Source organism: Eulemur rufifrons, chromosome 6, assembly GCF_041146395.1.
Source record: "Eulemur rufifrons isolate Redbay chromosome 6, OSU_ERuf_1, whole genome shotgun sequence".
NCBI lineage: Eukaryota > Metazoa > Chordata > Mammalia > Primates > Lemuridae > Eulemur > Eulemur rufifrons.
Window position 1 is genome coordinate 64,572,745 of NC_090988.1, and position 19,693 is coordinate 64,592,437.

At 40.8% G+C, this 19,693-nt stretch overlaps 1 protein-coding gene and 1 pseudogene across 1 annotated transcript in view; both read right to left on the minus strand.

Moving 5' to 3' along the window:
• Positions 1 to 19,693, minus strand: part of PSMA1 (proteasome 20S subunit alpha 1) — a 112,750-nt gene that overhangs the window by 37,198 nt on the left and 55,859 nt on the right. The gene's annotated exons all lie outside the window — the stretch shown is intronic.
• LOC138384251 (large ribosomal subunit protein eL6-like) lies at positions 9,043 to 9,966 on the minus strand (annotated as a pseudogene).

Below are 19,693 nucleotides of genomic sequence, written 5' to 3' on the forward strand. Positions count from 1 at the left end.
ATGCTGTGAGTGCCATATTGAAGAACTCTTCACCTAGCCCTAGGTCCTAAAAATCACCTTTGTTTTTGTCTAAAAATTTTGTAGTTTGACATTTCACATTTAAATCTATTATACATTTTGAGTTAATTTTTGTAGAAGGAGTGAGGTTTAGCTTGAAGTTCATTTTTTGCCTGTGGATGTCCAACTGCTCTAGCATCCTTTGTTGAAATCTTTCCTCCACTGAATTGTTTTTGAACCATTATTGAAAATCAGTTGGCCATACCTGTGTGATCTATTTCTCTATTCTATTTCATTGATCCATGTATCTGTCCCTCCACCAATAGCACACTGTTTTCTTCAGTGTAGTCTTAACATGTAAGATCCATTTAATAAAAAACATGTCTCTGGATAATGGATACCTTTTTTCTTTTTTAGTGCTTATATAAGCCAGGAATTGTCCTAAGTGCTTCACATGCTTGAATTCATTTAATCTTCACAAAATTCTATGAGATGGTAATATTCAGAGCCATTTTATAGATGAGAAAACTGAGTGCAGAGTAGTTAAGTAACTTGCTTGACAGATTTGCAGCCCAGGCCCACACTCTAACCACTATATATTATTGTCTCTCTGAAGTGAAAAGATTGTATCTCCTCATAGAATTGCTTTTACTAGACTCTGCATTGGTGTTTTGCCATCGACCTACGTTGAGAGACATGATACGAAACTGCTTTGTGAAACTCATTTGTTGCATTTACTGTTGGTAAGTTGATGAGGATGTGGTTCACGACGTCACATGGTGTCCTCTTTAGGAGGACAGATAGGAAAACTGTCTCTCAGATCTCTATACCAGGAATAGACATATTTCTCCTGATAAGTGGTTTGTTTTTATCTCTTGGACATGGTGAAACCATATAAATGATTACATTTCCCACTTTGTGCTGGCTGCTAAAAAGCTCAGAAACAAAATTTTCAGCCTATCTTTAGCAATGCTGTGTACTGGACCTAGAATGACTTCTGATTTCATCTCAATTTTTTCTACCCTAATTTTCTCTTAGCCTTTATTTCCTCTCTAATCTACTTTTTTTTTCTTTTTTGCTTTAGTCTTTTTTTTTCTTTTTTTTTTTGAGACAGAATCTCGCTATGTTGCCCCTGACTAGAGTACAGTGGCGTCATCATAGCTCACTGCAACCTCAAATTCCTGGGCTCAAGTGATCCTCCTGCCTCGGCCTCCCAGAGTGATAGGATTACAATCGTGAGCCACCATGCCCAGCCTGCTTTAGTCTTTTTAAAAATAAAAATATGCAAGCACATCATATAAAAAGTCAAATACAAGGCTTTGAACAAAACAAAATGGCAGTCACTTTGCCCACTCCTCCCCACCTCTGATTTCTGCTCCACAGAGCCAACTATATTCACATCTTTAAGCCATTTCTTCTGTTGCTTATACTTTTTTTCTCTTGATTTTTCAGTTTTGGATATTACCTTTTGATTTCCTATTATGGAGGTTAGGATCTAGCTTTCTTACACCACCCTCTAGGATGTACACCTTTCACCTTTCCCCATCTTCCCCTTAACCTCACAGTTTTGGTTAAATCCATTGTCAGTGTTTACATTATTAGGCCTATAAAAATATTGTTCACAGATGGACTACTTGTTGTTCACTTCATATCTGATATAATCATTTTGTTTTTTCTTAGGTTAATAATTATCTTTTTAAAACACCAATTTCCATGAAGTAATCACGAATTTCTCCCCAAGCCCTCTAACAGAATTATAAATCTCTTGCTCTATCAGTTTTGTTTTCTCACAGACTTCTCTTCTGGGTGTCGTCCTGGAGCCCTTCATTGTCAAGCTCTGGTCTGAACTGGTTGCTCTCTAGGCCAGCTGCCCAGCTGTCTGAGACTTCCCTTTTTCGTCATTTTGGGAATTCCTTCTGCATCCCTTTTTTGCTGGATCTTCTGTTTTCCTAGATCTCATATTTTCCCCTTGGTTTACTCACTGGGTTTGGTGGAACGCATCCTACAATAGCTTCCTGAGAAAAAGTTCATGGAAGGTAAATTCTTTTGAGACTTAACATGTCTGAAAATGTTTTTAATTTAGCATCACACTTGAATGACAGTCTGAGTATAGGCTTCTAGGTTGGAAATAATATTACCTCAGAATTCTAAAGGCATTACTTCTTTGTCTTCTAGCTTTCCGTGTTGCTCCTGATGAGTTTGACAATAATATATCCTGTGGGACTTGAAGAGTTGTTTTTTTTTTTTCCTGTTTTGAAAGTTTTGAGATCTTCTTTTTCTGAAGTTTCATGATAATGTACCTTAGAACCGGGTCTTTTTTCCTCCACTATGCAGAATGAACTCAACACAATGGGCCCTTTCAATCTGAAAACACATTTTTGTCAGTTTTGAGAAATTATCATGTATACTCTTATTTTAGTAATTCCTTCCTCTTCATTTTCTCTGCTTACTCTTTCTAGAACTCCTGATTCACTTGTTGGATCACTTGAACTGATCTAGTTTTCTTATTTTTCTTTTTTTTATGGGAGATTTTCTTAACTTTATCTTCCAATGTTCTACTAAATTTTAAAATTTCTGCTATCATATTTTTATTTTCTAAAAGTTCTTTCTGGTTCTCTGAGTATTCTCCCCCCTCCACCCCATTTTTGTTTTGCCTTGTTTTAAATGACATCTGTTCTTGTTTTATGGATGCAATATCTTCTTTTACCTTTCTAAGGATGTTAATTATAGTTTTTGAACTTTTCTTCTATTTCTCCCTTGGAAATTTGTTTGTATTTTACACTAGTAACTTTTCATAAATGGCTATCTATTCATATTTAATAGTGAGGCACTTAAGTACTCCCTGTGAATGGGCAGAGCTTATTGACTGTTGTTCTTGGCAGTTGTGTCACAGTCCTTTAATGGAGGCAGGGACCTCCAAATGTCATTATTTAAGGTTTTTTAGACTGGTCAGTTTCCCCATCAGAGAAATTCTTTTGCATGGGGGTTTATAAACCTAGCTTCCAGCCTTCTGGGAGCTTAGCAGGGGTAAGGACACGGGAGGGGTGGGGGATCTCAGTATTCAGTCGGCAGATTTCCATTTAATCCCCCTGTTTTCAGTGTGCCTGTCATACTAAGCCCAGAGTGTTTGACCCAGACTTTCAAGAGAATAAAACTCCAGGCTTCTTCTAGGGTGGTAGAACAGTAGTCATTTGGCTATGCTATGCTGGGAAGAAGATCTGGGGATCTAACTGGTCATTATAAAGACTTTCAATCTCTTTCCACCCACACCCCACACTTCTTCAGAGGCACCCAGTACCTCCAGTTTCAGAGTTTTCCAGAGGTCTGTGGAGCTATTTATCTTACTTCTTTTAGCTTTCTCTGATTTGTACTGGTATGAGTGCACATGAATCCTGATTCAGGAGCAAAACAAAAGTTTGAAGTCAAAGTCAGAGAAATAGTGTTCATAGTCAGATACAAATGAGCAAAAACAAGAAAGGCTCTGCAAATAGAGGAATAACCATATTAAAAGTCACAATCTTTGTCTATGTTCTCTCTATATATCTCAGTTTGAAAATATTCTACTTTGAGATAATGTGATGAAGAGGAGCTGTATTTCCCTCTGCTGACCCCAAGCTATGTCCTGAGGGAGAGGCAAGGCTATAAATGGAGAATGAATTGCAAAATCAGAAACCTGGAGGTTGGAGAAAGGTTGAGAAGTGTGTCCAGGCTTTAGGACTAAGGTCAACAACAATGTGAGGATGGAGAAGGTCCAACTTTATGTGGGTTTTGAATTAGAAGTGCACAGGAGGGCCTAGTGTCTTAAAGGAGCCACTGGGAGGGGGCTAGTTGTGGTTTCCAGCCTCCCTGTCCAGTTGGCCTTTGAAGCCTGGCTGGTCGATAGAAATCTACTGGTTAGGGTACATTCCACTTTACTACACTAAATATAGTGGGCTTTGACAAAATTTGGAGGTGTTCCTACACAAAGAGAATGCTGTTAATAAACTCTCCATCCCAGGGCATGAGCTCTGGGTTGTTGTTCCAGTGGGATGTGCTGCAAGACTCAGCCAGACCAGCAATCTGCTGCCAGCTTTGGCCCCTAGGGAAGTTTTGAGAGGGAATGGTTGTGTCCTTAATATCACATTTAATAACCTTAAATAAGCATAGGTATACCCTAGCTTCACTTAAGAGATGACTCAGAGTTGGTAAGCAAGAAATTTGCTGAAGGAAGGAAGCAAAAAAGAAAGAAGGAAAGAATTTAGTTCCCATTTATAGCTTAGTCATTCAGAAATTTGAAATTATAATAAGTCACTAATACAGGGATTAGTGACAGGTACACTATAAAACACTGTAAAAAGGTGCTGAAATCCCAGTGGGCAGAGGAAGTTGAAGATGCAGTGGGGTAAGGGAGAGTCTATCTAATCAAGGGAGAATGGGGCAAAGGAAAGAATCAGAGAAACAAGATGGTGCCTGTTAGCCGAGGAATTTACGTTCCTTTCCTCCTGGCAGCACTGGAGCGATTCCCACAACTCTCTCAGCATCTGGAACTTATTTGACTATGGGTAGAGGGAGACCAGTGACAGGAGTGTGACTAGTGGCTTTCCAGAAAGATGGGATGGAAAAGCTCAGGGCATGACATGACCAGAGAGCTGAAGGGAAAAGGAAATGACCATTAAACAGAAGCAGAATTGAAAGGGTTCCTGGATGCTTCTGGTATTTAGCTCATGCAACGGAGTCCCAGGAAAACAAGGTCCCCAAAAGGAAAAGAAATAGCGTCAATGTTGCTGGTTAGGTAAATGAGATTTCCAGACATAGATCACCCCAGAGATTCTTAATGTCTATATACAGTCACACACTTAAAGCTTTAAAACTTTGTGCAAGTGTTAGATAGTATTTTCTGTTAAAATACAAAACCCAAAAATGAATATAACTGTTGCATTCTGAGTTCCCTAGGAATAGACTCTGAGATGAATATTTGCATGCAGGGAGTTTATTGGAGTGTGCCCAGGGATTCGGTATTGGAGGGATGTAGGATTGGGGAGAAGAAATTGAACTGCAATGGGGTCACAACAATGGTCTCTCAGCCAATCCTACAGGGAGCTCTGGAGTTGTCCTGCTTTGGAGCAAAGTAGGCTGGGCCTTCATACTTGGGCATGGACTAGTCATTAGATGTGGGCTGCCAATGAACTTGAGTGAGATGACTCTCTTTAGGTGAGGACAATTATCAGCAGAGAGACTTGCCTGAGAACCATCAGCTGCCAATATTCCTAGCAGCCAAGGGAATAGGTTGCCTCAGTCCAACCGGAGGATCTGAGTGGCAGGCCATAGCATCCAACGCAGCCAAACCTGTGCACTGGATCTACTAATTTTGTAGAAAAAATTCTGGGAACAGCTCCTCCAGGATCCTGGTTGGACTCTTGTCCCAGGGAACCTTATAAGAGGAAGGTTAGTGGGACCTTTGTTACTGTTCCTGGTCTGAAGGTTGCAACTGGTATTCATTGTGTCCCTGCTCTACCCATTTTAGTTTCTCTCACCCTCACCTCTGCTGTTTAGGGGGCTTTTTGGGTGGGCTTCTGGTTACCATGTCCTCAGGTTATGGGTGCTGCCCTTGTCTACATTTACTATCAAAATTGGGCAAAGGGACATCAAGAGATGCCCCAGTAAATCACCAGGACCTCCAAACCCACAAAACCCAGAGTTGCAGGGACAAGAAACACAAATACCACAAGTGGGTGCCTGTGAGTGAGGTAAGCAAGGCTTGGGGCCACTTCTACTTCCTTCTCTTGGATCCCAGGACTATGTGGTAGACCTACTAAGAACACAGGCACATATAATAATGGTAGATTTAGGGTATATGCTATATCCTGGAAAATGTTACTCTGCCTTTGCAGGGTATCACCTACAAAGTGGCCCCTCAGTCGCTCTTTCAAAAGGCCATTTCATTACTTTGTCAAGTTGACAGCTTCTGTACGCAGAAGCTGTATGGTATGAAATAGGAATAGTGGATCCCGTGGTCATGTGCCACTGCTGCTCCAACTCTGTTGTGAAATGGGTTCTTGGGCCCAATTAAAATAAAACATAGGATTCCATGTTGGTGGGGCAGACACTCTGTAGGCCATCAGATATGGTGCTGGCTGGAGCCTTGAAAACAGGAAAGGCAACCCCATACTCAGAATATGTATTATTCCAGTTGAAATGTATCACTGCTCCTTCCAGTGCAATCAACTTGCCATCACGTGGCTGGTTGGTCTTCTGGAAGAAATGGGGCCTTGCTGAGAGCTTTCTTGGTGGCAGATTGCAAGAGGGAGGAGTAAACAGAGATGCAGTTGCAACAAGGGATCCCATAGGAGTTCTGAGACTGGAATGATCCTTCAGAGGTGTCCTTTCTTGAGGCAAGGGAATCTGGCCATATACCCCATGCCCTATCATTGACCAGTCACTGGAAGTAGCTATCCCCAAGGAGAGGGGTATGACTGGGGCAAGGGAGCTTTCTTCAGTTGAGGGCAGTTCTTGGGGAGACGTTCAGCTGAGAGCTGGCAGCCAACTTTCCCAGTAGGTGAGGGGATGAGTGCCTCAATCCTGAAGGATAGTTGGCTTTTTGTTTTATAGCATAAAACCCATTGACCCTTCCATTAATGATTTCTTTAAATGCATCTACATTCTAAAATTGATATCTTCTGATAGAAAAAGCATATTATTACTGTATATACTTTATGATAAATATTTAAAAATTTTATTTTCAAATGAAAATCGCTTTTAGTTTAATTATTTAACTCCTCTGAATTTATTGTGGCATATAGTATAACATGTGATCATATCTAGTCCCCTTATTTCTGCCTAAACAGAGTAATTTTGGTTTTAAAATATATACCTATGACCATAGATATATATACATATGAATATGCAAAAAAGTATGGAAGGAAAATTTTAACAGTAGTTAACTTTGGCTGGTTGGATTACAGTTGAACTTAATATTTCTCTTCTCATGTATCTATATATTTTAATATGCATTACAATGAACACATATCACCTATTGCTTAGAAAAAAGGGAAACTCTTTAATAAAATGAAGAAAATAAACATATTAACTGTATTTAATAGGAATTTGGAATCTTAGTTGTAAATGGGATTGCTTTTTACACTTTTGTTTCTGGCTATTGGTTGTAACAACTATTTTAAAATCTGTTTGTGTTTTCTGCTGACCACTTGAGGAAATGAGAAATTGTCCATTGTGAGAAAGGGTGCTTAGCAGAGATGGATTTGCACTGCCTGTTTACTTTCACATATCTATGTCTCTTGTGGACAATGTTTGAGTAGTGTCTGGCCCTTGTGAGCCATGCAGGCAATGTACCTTTATTATTTTCCTCCATGAATAAGCCAAGTTAATTGACCTGTGCTGGGACCAACCCATGTCCTTAAAACCCCTAAAGGCACAGGCAGTACAGACCTTTGCTTTCAACAGCTTTCATTTCAAATAATCAGAGCTGCCTGGGCTGCTTTGGGAGATGTTGGTTTCTATGACATTAAAGACTGAAGTGACTACTTATTATATTTTACGATTGGCTACAGGTTTTCAAGCAATGGATTAAGGGTTGGTCTAAATAATGTCTTAAAAATATGACGTGCCTTTAAAATTATATAAGTAATATGTGTTCACTGTAGAAAAATGAGAAAATGGAGACAAGCCAAAAAAATGCCCATAATTTCTACCACTTATAGATGACCGCTGTTAAGACTTTGGTGTCTTGTCTTCCAAACGGTTTTCTATGTCTGATGTATATAAATAAATATGCATACTTATACTTCCTAGTTTCTAGGTATACTTTCCTACCTTTAACATTTCTGAAATTGAGACGCAGTTTTGCAATCAATGATGAAATTTGATAAAGTATTGCTCTTCTTCCCCCAAATAGCTATAAATAAATGTAGTCCATGGTATTTTGAAATTGAGAGAGAGATTTTTAATCAAATTTTTATTTTCAGTTAATTGTAAATTCACATATAGTTGTAAGAAATAATACAAAAAGATCTTGTACCCTTTACCCAGTTTTCCCCAATGGTAACATCTTGCAAAATTATAATACAGTATCACAACCAGCATATTGACATTGGTGCAGAACATTTCCATCACCATAAGGATCCCCCAGGTTGCCCTTTTGTAACCATACCTACCTTCTTCTCCCCCAACCTAGTCTGTTACTTCTGGTAGCCACTAATATGTTCACCATTTCTATAATTTTGTCTTCTCAAGGATGTTTTATAAATGGGCAGATGCTGTGGCTCATGCCTTTAATCCTAGCACTTTGGGAGGCTGAGGTGGGAGGATTGCTTGGAGCCAGGAGTTTGAGACCAGCCTGGGCAACATAGAGAGACCCTATCTTTACACAAAAAATAAATAAAAAAAATAAGCCAAGTGTGGTGGTGTGTGCTGGTAGTCCTAGCTACTCAGGAGGCTGAGGCTGGAGGTTCTCTTGAGCCTAGGAGTTCTAGGCTGCAGTGAGCTATGGTCACCCCACTGCACTCCAGCCTGGGTGACAGAGTGAGACCCTGTCTCTAAAAAAAAAGTTTTATAAATGAAATCATGCTATATGTATATTTTTATTTTTGTGTTTTTTCATTCAGCATAATTATCTGGAGATTCATCCAGGTTTTGCACGTATTGATAATGTGTTTTCCTTTTATTGTTGAGTAATAGTCCATGGTATGAATGTACCTAATTTTCAAAAAAATGTATGTTATTTAATCAGGTGGTTTGTTCTGTTTTTGAGATAGGGTCTTGCTCTGTCACCCAGGCTAGAGTGCAGTGGCGTCATCATAGCTCACTACAACCTCAAACTCCTAGGCTCAAGCGATCCTCCTGCCTCAGCCTCCCAGAGTGCTAGGATTACAGGTGTGAGACACCACGCCCAGCTAATTTTTCTATTTTTTGTAGCGACAGGGGTTTCACTCTTGCTCCAGCTGGTCTCCAACTCCTGGGCTCAAGTTTCTCTCGCCTTGGCCTCTTCACGTGCTAGGATTACAGGCATAAGCCACTGTGCCTGGCCTAATTAGGTTCTTTGTAAGAAATTTAGAAAACCAATTTGTGAGGATAAACTCCACTTGTCAGGGCAAACACAAATTGTAGGTAGCCCTGGAGCTAAGGAATAGCTTTGATTTTTAGTAAAATTTGTGAGTCCATACCTTTGTGATCAACCTTACGCTGCTCTATAATCTCCTATTTCTCTTTTCTGTGTTGAAATGTCTGCAGCTTCTTCTTTTTGAAGTAAGCATCAGTAAGAAGTATTGGGATTTACACATTGCTGATATCAATTTTTGTGGAGGTGGTAATGACAAATTTCTGGTGCATTCTTTGCAGAGGAACTCAATTGAGGACCAGAAGTTTGGTCACAAGTAACAAGCCACTGCTTAGGAAATGCTAACAGGAAAACCACCCTCTTGCCTCTGTGGCGTCCAGTGAGGATGATCAGAAGGGTCCAGGAAGGATGATGCTAGCTTGAAGTTTGCTCACATGTTGACTGAAGGGTTTTTTTTTTTTTTTTTTTTTTTTGCCATGGTTCAACAGCTTTTGAGACACATCTTCAGCAGGATAATATCTGAGCATTTTTTGAAGTTTTACTACCCAAGTTCCACCATTCTTGTCACCACCAACTGTTTTTTTTCTGTTTGTTTGTTTTTTAAAGACTGGTCAAGTGAAGCAGTGGGAGTCACCAACTGGTTTTGTAATAGTGACAAGGACCTTCTTGTTCTTTTTCTTTTCAATCTTGGATTTAGTCACTGAGTATTTCCTTTCACACATGGCCTTTCTGGAATACATAGCAGATCAGGAATATCTGCTGATTCCTTTGATAGGATTTCTTCTGCAGTGAGGCTTCGCCTTCTTGGGATTTTTAGTTTTGAGGTCACCCTTTTTAACCTTGCCACTTGCATCAGCATTTTTGGCTTCAGGTTTCTTCTCCTTAGTATCCGGCTTCTCAACTTTTTCATCTGCCATCTTGCAACAAGGGAAAGAGAACTAAGCTCTAATTGTTTAGCTGTTCACTCACTGAAGTACATTTGGATTGTTTGTTTCCACGTTGGGGTATTACAAATAAAGCTGCTATAAACATTCAGGCATAGATTTTTGTATGAACATAAGCCTTCATTTCTCTGAGATAAATAACCAGGAGTGAAATTGATGGGTTGTATGGCAGTTGCTGGTTTAATTTTTTAAGAAACTGCCAACTTGTTTCCCACAATGACTGTACCATTTTTCTTTTCACTGGCAATGTATGAATGATCTGGTTTCTCTGTATCCTTACCAGAATTTTGGTGTTATTTTTTATTTTAGCCATTCTGATAGGTTAAGTCAATTTCCTTAATAGTTACAGTGTTCTTTAAATGATCTATTTTGTATTGGGTGAGTTGTGCCATTTAATCTGAGTTGTCAAATTTACGTGCATAGAGTTGTTTGTAGTATTCCTTTATTATACTTTAGATGTCTGCAGGGTCTGTAATATCTCCTGTTTCATTCTTAATGTTAGTAATTTGTGTCTTCTCTCTTTTTTATTTATCAATCTTGCTAGAGGTTTATCTGGGTTTTTTTTTCTTCTCTCACTCACCCACCCACCCACTCTTTCCAAGGTTTATCTATTTTATTGATCTTTTCAAAGAACCAGCTCTTTGTTTCAATGACTTTCTCTATTCTTGTGTTTTCAGTTTCATTAATTTCTGCCCTTTGTTATTTCCTTCCTTTGCTTTGTGTTTATTTTGCTCTCCTTTTTCCAGGTTTTGAATGGGGGCTTAGATTATTAATCTGAGACTTTTCCTCTTTTCTAATATGTGCTTCTAATGTTATGCATTTCTCTCAAAGACACATTTTATATTGCATAGGGAATATATGTGTACCTGCTGTTAATAGCTCCCTACCAAGGAATTCAATTCAATTCAATTCAATAAATATTTACGGAGTGCCTGGCCAGGACCTGTTCTGATTCCTCGGTGTATGTCAGGGAACAAAATAGACAAATATCTCTATGTTTATAGAGTTTACATTCTAATGGGGATATAGGCAATAAATAATAAGCATAATTTATATACTATGTTAGAAAGTGGTAAGTGCAGGAACAAAAAGTGCTATAACGTAAGAAGGAATGGCTGTGTGGGGAACTATAGTATTTAATAAATACCACAGTATTTACTGAATAACGCTTATTGCTACAGTTGTAGAATGAAATAAGTTGGTCAAGCAAGGAAGCCACTATCTGTTAAGAAGTGTGTTTCAGGCAGATGGAGCAGCCAAAGCAAAGGCCTCATGGTAAAAGCATGCCTGGAATACTTGAAGAGAAACAAGGCCAGTGTGGCTGGAGTAGAGAGTGAGCAAGGGGAAAGTGGAAAAGATGGGGTCAGAGGAACAGGGCTAGGGCTTTGGCTTTCGTTCTGAGTGAAATGTGGAGCCACTGGCATATGTGAAGCAAGGGAATAATGTGACACGACTCAGGCTTTACAAGAATCACTCTGACTACTATACTGGGAATAGATTATGGGTAGCAGGTGACCTCTTAGGCTACTGGAGTAATGCAGGTGAAAGGCAGTGTGGCTTGGAGCAGAGTGGTAGCAGTGACAGCAGTGAAAAGTGATTGCATCCTAAATATATTTTGAGAGTAGAGCTAATAGGATTCTTCATAGGTTGGACATGAAGTGTTAGAGAAAGAGAGGGATCTGGATAACCAGCTTGATGTAAATCTTTAAACATAGGTGGCCACGTTCAATACCATATGCACACTTCTAGCCCCTACAACCCTGTTCACTACTTGTTGGGTCATGGCAGGCCCTTACCGAGGGGCAGCTGTTCAATAGGCTGGATGTTGGTGTATAAGGGCATCCTGGCATGAAAGTTCTGCCCAAATACTTGGCAATTAACTATGACGATAAGATTTTTTTCTTTCAAGAATCAGAACCAGAGAGATCAGGAAAAAAAAAAAAAATCATCAATGAGTGTAGAAGCTGAAAGACAGGGAGAGAAGGCAGTATTCAGACTTCATGAGTAAGCAGGAACCATGAATAAACAGAGCTCTGAGCAAACAAAAGCCATGGGGTAGCAAACAGACATACAGAGTAATAACAGAAGTGACAGAAGATAACCAAGACAGATCAGATTTCAGAAGAGAGAGTCAATGGCCAGGCCTCACTCACAGGCCAATCCTGGAGCCAGAGGTGCAGTTGGTTCCTCTGTTACCAAAGGTGGGAGAATGGTGCTAGACAGTCAAAAACCAAAAGGTGTGCACCTGCTATTTGGAGTCAGGCTATAATCAGTGCTATGGAAGCCAGAACCACACAAAAGTCAAAATTATGAGGATGCAAGGAAGTGAGAGAAAGCAGAGGAAACCTTCTGTCTGCTGAGGGAAGCAGAAAAGTATAGCAGACTCTTGGAGAGAGGCACAAATGGCAGAGGGTGCAGGCATGTGAGAGGTGGGATTGCTTTTGATCTTCCTGTTTCGGTCCCATCCCAGGGTGGCCCGGCTGTGCTGATAGCTGCACTTTAGTGCCTCAAAAGATGGCCTCTTGTATGTGTTCAAAATACCTCCTTTTCTACTTGAGCTAGTGTGAGTGGTTTTGGATTATGCTCCAGGGATAAAGATGATACATTTGGCTGGAAGTTTCTTGGTATCTACTTATGTCTCAGGTTGGAGCATGGCAGATAAGGTATAAAGGGTGAAAGTACAAACATTTGGTAAAGAATAACTAACTGGAATCATGCAAAGCATTTAATATACCTTCTCTCATTTAATCTGTAGTGAAAGGGAGGTACCATTACTAAGGCTCACGAAGATCTAGTACAGTCCATTCTTATTATTTATGGATTCTGTAACTGCAGATTTGCCTACTTGGTAACATTTATCTGTAAACCCAAATCACTACTCCTGGCACTTTTGTGGTCACTCATGCACATGTGCAGATCAGTGAAAAATTTGAATTTTCTAACATGCACACCAGCAGCTGAGGTCGAACAAGGCAATGCTTCATCTCTTGTACTGTAAACAAGATCCTTTTTGCAGTCTATTCAGTGCTATGTTTTTTTCATTTTTGGTGATTTTGCTGTTTAAAATGGGCCCTAATCAGTGTTGAAGTAGTGTCTGGTGTTCCTAAGAGCAAGAAGGCTTTGATGTGCCTTACAGAGAAAACACGTGTGTTAGATAAGCTCCACTCAGGCATGAATTATAGCACTGTTGTCCATGAGTTCAGTGTTAATGAATCAATAACAAATATTAAGTAAGGTCTCTCTAAGCAGAAACATACACGAAATTAGGTTATGTATTGATTAGTTGATAAAAATGTGACCAGAGGCTTGCAGGTGCCTAACCTTGTATTTCTCCTATGAGTAACAGTTCATTAGCAAATGCTAATTCAGTGTTTGTAGAGACTTCATAGAATATAATTACCACAAAGAAATGAGAATTGACTGTAACATGTCTCGGATCAGATAATCTGTGGAAGAGTGGAGTGCCTAGCGCCAAAGCCATGCCTCTCTGATTTCATCCCACCATGCTACCTTTCGGAAGAGAAAGGAAAGCTCTTTTGTTCAGCTTCTGATGCTCCTTCTGCTGCATAATGCTGCCTTCCCTAGAGCTTGTTGCCTAGTTGGAAAATGAACAGGCGTAAAACAACTGTGAAAACTGTAGGATAGTCTACATTAGGCCTGAGATAGTAATGTGTAGCACATTTGCCTTCACTCATCCTTTAAATACATGTGGCAGACATTGCTAATCTGTCACAGGCCCTTTTCATGCTGAGCTCAGATGGGGTTTCACAGTCCTCCTCATCACAGGACTCCGGACAACAACCACCAGTCGATCAGAGATGGCATCTAAGATGAAACCTTTACCTTCCCTTGCATGATGACCTTACAGGATCAAGCATACTCTTTTCGGGGTGGGAAACCTGTGGCCTTCTGATTTCAAGATTGTTCTTTTTTGAGCACCAAAGGAGGAAAGAGAAGCTTCATCTTTCTCTGCTGCATCCCTTTTAATAAAAGGATTTGTTCTGTAAAATTTGGATTCAGTCAAAAGGCTGCACTCAAGAATCCAGAAGGCCACATGTGGCCCCAAGGCCGCAAGCTCCCCACCCTATTATGCTCTGAGTGTCTCTGCTGACTGTTTTGGAAAGGCTTTCTGCAGTCCTTTGTATAAGACTTTGCTCCTGCAAGATTCATTATGATAGGGACATCTTTCTTGTTCATCTTTGAATCACCTGTGTCTAGAATACTGAACATAGAATGGGTACTCAGTAATGTTTGTTGAAGGCCTGCTTAGGCACCTAGATCAACACCTGTCTTCCTGTCTTCCCCAGGGAGAAAAAGTTCTGATGTAGGCTGATGACAGAATGGGGTCCTTAAGGGTACACAGTGGGACCAGCACAGCTGCGGGTAGAGCTCTTCAGAGGAGGCAGTGAAGGGATTGCAAATGAATCTGAACCAGACAAGTATTCTGCTGATGCTCTCTGCTTCTTTTCTTCATTTCTCTTCATTCTCACCTGTGGCCTACCCTCTTTAACTCTGGCAATATGGACCTGGGAATCCCAAGTAGGAATGGGGTGGAGGTGCACTATTTGAGTGAGGATCTAGTCTTGGCTCTGAACAAAGGTACCTGGGCTTTGGCTTCTAGACCTGCTGGGCACCAGTGGTGCTTATTTTCACACAGCTCTGGCTTCTTACCCCTCCATCTGCTGAGCCCAGTTCCTCTTACTTCACCCTATCTCCTTTCCCTTTCTTCTTTCCTTCAGCAGTCATGGCAAATGAGATTTGAGAGGAAATAGGGAAGACGGGATGGGAAGTTAGACAAGGAAGACATGGATACATTTGACTGGGAGTCTAAGGAGGGTATGTCACTTAGTGGGGCAGTGTAGCATGGAGGTCAGGATTGAAAAGATGTTGTTATTATAATAAGAGGTAGAACTCAACATGTTACGCTTGGCCTTACTGATTCTAAAGCTTTTTTCTTTCCCCTTAACTCTTAAAGCCAGAGAATGGACCAGAACAGGGGTATTCAAACTAAGACCAGTAGAGCCAGCTTTAGCGTTCCATAGAGGTACCTCCAAGGCTTCCTCTCATGGTAGTCAGGGTGTTTGGTAAGAGGTAAGCTGAGTGGACTGGGCTTTAGCCCTTCCCACCTTCAAGACTGGCTCTGTTGTTAATCAGTTTTATATATTGGGATGCAATGTAATATTTCAATAGAAAAAAGGTAGGGTGAGGTTCTGCTAAAATAGCTTTTTGAAGGCCATTAGACTAGAAACTGACCACCGCAGCCTTGAGATTCTGGGAAGTCTGTCCTAGTGGTTCCCAGTTAATCAGTCAATTCTTCCAATGTGTTGATTATTTACTGGGTGTGCATTAGTGGCTTTGGTAGGAATTGTGCTCCCTAGAATGAAAGAATTCACATAATACATCTTAGTGAGTGAGTGGTACAGGAATTATTAAGATAGAGAAGAAACAATATTCTCCAGGCACTTGTCTGCACCACAGATAGAATGTGATAGCAGAGGGGAAGTCAGACTTATGTTGGAAATGGTGCTGATTGGGCCCTAGACAGTGGAAGTTGTTACAGAAAAGGAAACCCTCACAGTGATGGTGAATGGGGTACGAGGAGGATCTTTTGAGAATTGTCCCTTCCAGAAACTATATCTAGTTAGGATATTGGTGTGTTCCCTTCTTAGAGTCTGCCCTGATTGTCTCACAGGGAGTCAATGTGACACTCTCAAAGCAAGCAAAGTCCCATTAAGGTACCATTTATTTAAATCTGTAAAGAGGTAACCACTTCGAAAATTTTTAGTTAACACCACATAGGTTACAATGTCTGGGTAAGTCACCATCTTAATGAAGAGTAAAATGAAAGCCTAATCTTCTCTTCATTTGGGGGCTACTCTTATCCCTGCTTCCCCAAGTTGCTCCTTAGGAACCCCTCAAGGAAGAATATTAAAAATAGCCAACATTTATTGTTGGAACACTTTAATCATTACAATAAATAACGTATGTAACAGAGCCTCAAATTGCTCCCCCAAATCCACCTTACCCATCTTCCATAGTACTAGGAATTTTTAGGTTTACACAAGGCTGCCTGGAATTTCCCATCCTCTCCTACAGCTAAATGTGACTAAGTTCTTACCAATGAGATAGAAGCAGAAGTGTTGTATGGAGGCTTCTGGCAACTTTCCTCCAAAGACAGATGGTACATGCCCTTTGTGTTTTCTTCATCTCTTCCTGGAACACCGGTATGATAGCTGCTGCTCTAGTCACTGTCTTGGACCATGAGGGCAAGGGCCACACCTGAGGAATGAACAACAGTGAGGTGAGCCTGTGCCCCTGAATACGTGGTGGAGCAGCTCTGGACTTTCTACCTCAGGACAGAAGTGAGAGAAAAAGAAACTATATTGTTTAAACTGCTTATGGTGTCTTTCTGTTTCTCACAGTCGATATTAATCCAAACTGATATACCCTCTACATTAGATACAATATTATTCTAATTTTGCAAATGAGAAAGCTGTGGTTTAACCAGATTAAATCACTTGCCAAGGTTGCCCACCTAGTAGATTTTTGCTAGAGCCCATGGGCTTTCCTCCTTCTCAATGTTCACTTTCAGACCACAAAGGTGCTGGTTTTTAACCTTTTATGGCCAGTAAGAAGTCGGTCAGCAAAGCCCTCTGACAGTGTCTGGTTAGGAGACAACAGTCTCCAACTTGCTCCTCCATCATCTATTTCATGAGCCACAGGGGTTATGGTAAGACTCAACTGCCTATCACCCTGAGGGTTTGGGAATGTCACTGCCACCACCAAGAATCTGATTTGCATGGAGACTCTTAAGCCTTCTAGGAGAAATGGCAAAAAGGACCTTGGGAACTAATGATCGGAACCCAGAAGAGGTGGTTGATACCCTTGAATGGAGAGAGGATCATGAAATAGGCCCTCATCCTAGGAGGACAGGCCTGGTGCTGGAAAGCAGTGGTGTGGGCAGTGGAAGGGCATATCCGTCTTCCTGTGGGCACAAATCAAATAGATGAGGGAGGCTGGGTAGGCGGTGTCACAGAGTGAGTCCCATCTGAGACCTTAGATAATCAAAGGAGTTTCGTGGCCATCTATTTGAGCCTAAACACACTTTTTTGCATGCCAGACTTCCTGAACTTTGTTGAAAACATTTTTACTCTTTAACAGGGAAATTCCATCCTATTTTGGGGTTAGAAATGGCTGTTATGTGATTGAATAGAGATAAAATGTTGGGGAACAGAGGAGGCAAACTGGCAGCACCAGCAGAAACAACGGGAAGAGAGAAAGTGAGCCCCCTTCCTCTTGACAGCACACTTCTCCATTAAGAGGAGCATCAGAGCCAGCGGTGGATAAGTGGCAGGTGATTGGTTTATTTGAAAACCTAGTAGAGGCATAACCTGGTGCACATCCAACAACAACATGTTCCTTAGAAACTCTGAGGGGATATTTAAAAAGTATGTTTCATAAGCCAAGCATAAAAGGGAAAATATTGTATGGTTCCACTTATATGAGGTATTTAGAACTGTCAAAATCATAGAAAGAACAGTGGTTTGGGAGAAAGGAGAAATGGGGAGTTTTTAATTAAATGGGTACAGTGTTTCAGTTTGGGATGATGAAAAAGTTCTAGAGATAGACGGTGGTCATTGTTGTACAACAGTGTGAATGTACTTAATGCTACTGAACTGTCCACTTAAAAATAGTTAAAATAGTAAATTTTATGTGATTTATATTTTAACACACACACAGTGTGTTACAACTTGCAGTCCAGGTCTTATAGTTTTTTCTCCTACCTCTACCTCCCACTGAGTAGAGGGAGCCCCAGTAATCCAGTACCGTGCCAAGAAATCCTGTACCTTTTGCTCATTTCTGCTTTGACCTGGTCTTCTGCTCTGCTCCTGCTTCTGACATTGGGTTTCTTCTTGCAGTTTTGAATATTCCTTGTTGTTGGACTTAATGCAGATTTGGCTTGTAAGGCTCAATTACTGATATATATTCCTGGAATCTACATTGATTTTTATTATATCTCAGCTGCTCTGTGGAACTCAGCACCCCTGCTCCTCAAAGCTATTCCCATCTCCTGGGCCCATTTGTGCCTATGGCCCTGCCTGACCTAATCTGTGTGAATTTAAGAAGGGCGAATCAGATACCTTAATAGCTCAGGGCCACACTAGTATCTCCCTTCCCTAACCCCCTAGACTCTAGGACCTAAAGCACTTATCTACATATCTCCTTGTGACACCCCTTGGGGTGTGATAAGAGCTGAGCTGTAGCCAACCAGGCCACTCTGTAGATGAGAGGACAGGATATCACACAGACCAGCCCCAGAGCCAGGAGAGACTTGCAGAGAGGCCTGTAAGTGGGGGATGGCTCCTGTGGCCAGCCTGAGGGTCAGGCAGTCCTCACAGCAGGACCCACAGATCATTTTTTGTTTTACTTTCTTTCCCACAGTAACCCAGATGAGAGCTGGGCTCCCTGACCAATGAGAGCTAGATGAGATTGCATTAACTACCTGATTCCACAATATGGGTAACACAATGCTTTCTGCAGCTTTCTGGAAATTTTCAGAGATTTCTTTCTCTCCTGACCCTCTCTGCCTCCAGCAATCTGCATTCAGCTGTGCTAGCTCTACTTTGGTCCTGGTCAACCCAAATGGAAAACTCAGTTTTTTCACGAGTTACCCCCAACCAAAACTCGCTAACCAGAAAATTTATACCAAGCATTTCTAATTTGGTGGACCTCATCAGACTTTTACATGGTGTGTGTGTGTGTGTGTGTGTGTGTGTGTGTGTGTTGGGGGGCACTATTACACTGTAGGGTTCTCAGCCCACTACCATCTTGCATAATTCCCCTCTGCCTTCCTATTCCTATCTCATATTCTCCATCCCCGAGGACCCTCAAAATTTAAAATTTTTCTCCCTTTTTATGCAGAGAGGATTTCCACTCTTTTACACTTTTGGATTCACGCAAATATCAAAGTATATATTTCTTCTCAAGCAGTTAGTTCTCCCTCTACCAGGAACCCTACTACCAACCTTTAAAGTAATGCAATTTTCTCTACTGTTACATTCTTTCAGTTTCAAGTTTTCTTATAGCAACCAAGCCAAACATTTTCAAAATAAAAACCGTCAATGTAATCCATGTCACTGGAATAAAATAAAAAGTTTAAACTCTCCCAAATAAGACAGTATGTGATATCCCTTCCCATATTTAACCCACGTGGGTATCCACTTTCTTTAGCCTACTTAGATCATGCAGCCGTTCCTAAACCGGGATGCAATCTGTCACTTGGTCATCTCTGGGGGATAGTCCTAGACCAAACTGCAGAAATTTTAATTTAGTAGATGAGGGTGGGGCCTAGGATTCTGTATCTTAAAAATATTGTTCAGTGATTATTTAGAAATATTGATCATACTGGCCTCATTTTCAAGGGCTTAATAGCCACGTGGGGCTAGTACCTACCATATTGGACAGTACAGATATGGAACAGTACCATCATAACCAGACGTTCTAGTGGATAGCGCTGGTCTAGACCATTTACTCTTCATAGCCCTTACTGTGATGTTTTGCAAATGTAGCTTTACCCCCTACCCCTTCCTCCACCTTCTAGACTCTTACTACACCATCTGGACTCTCATTTCCTAACCAGAAAACTCCCCTATTGCCTCAGCATTTCTCTGACGGTTCTCTTTGCCTCTTGGCCCTAATT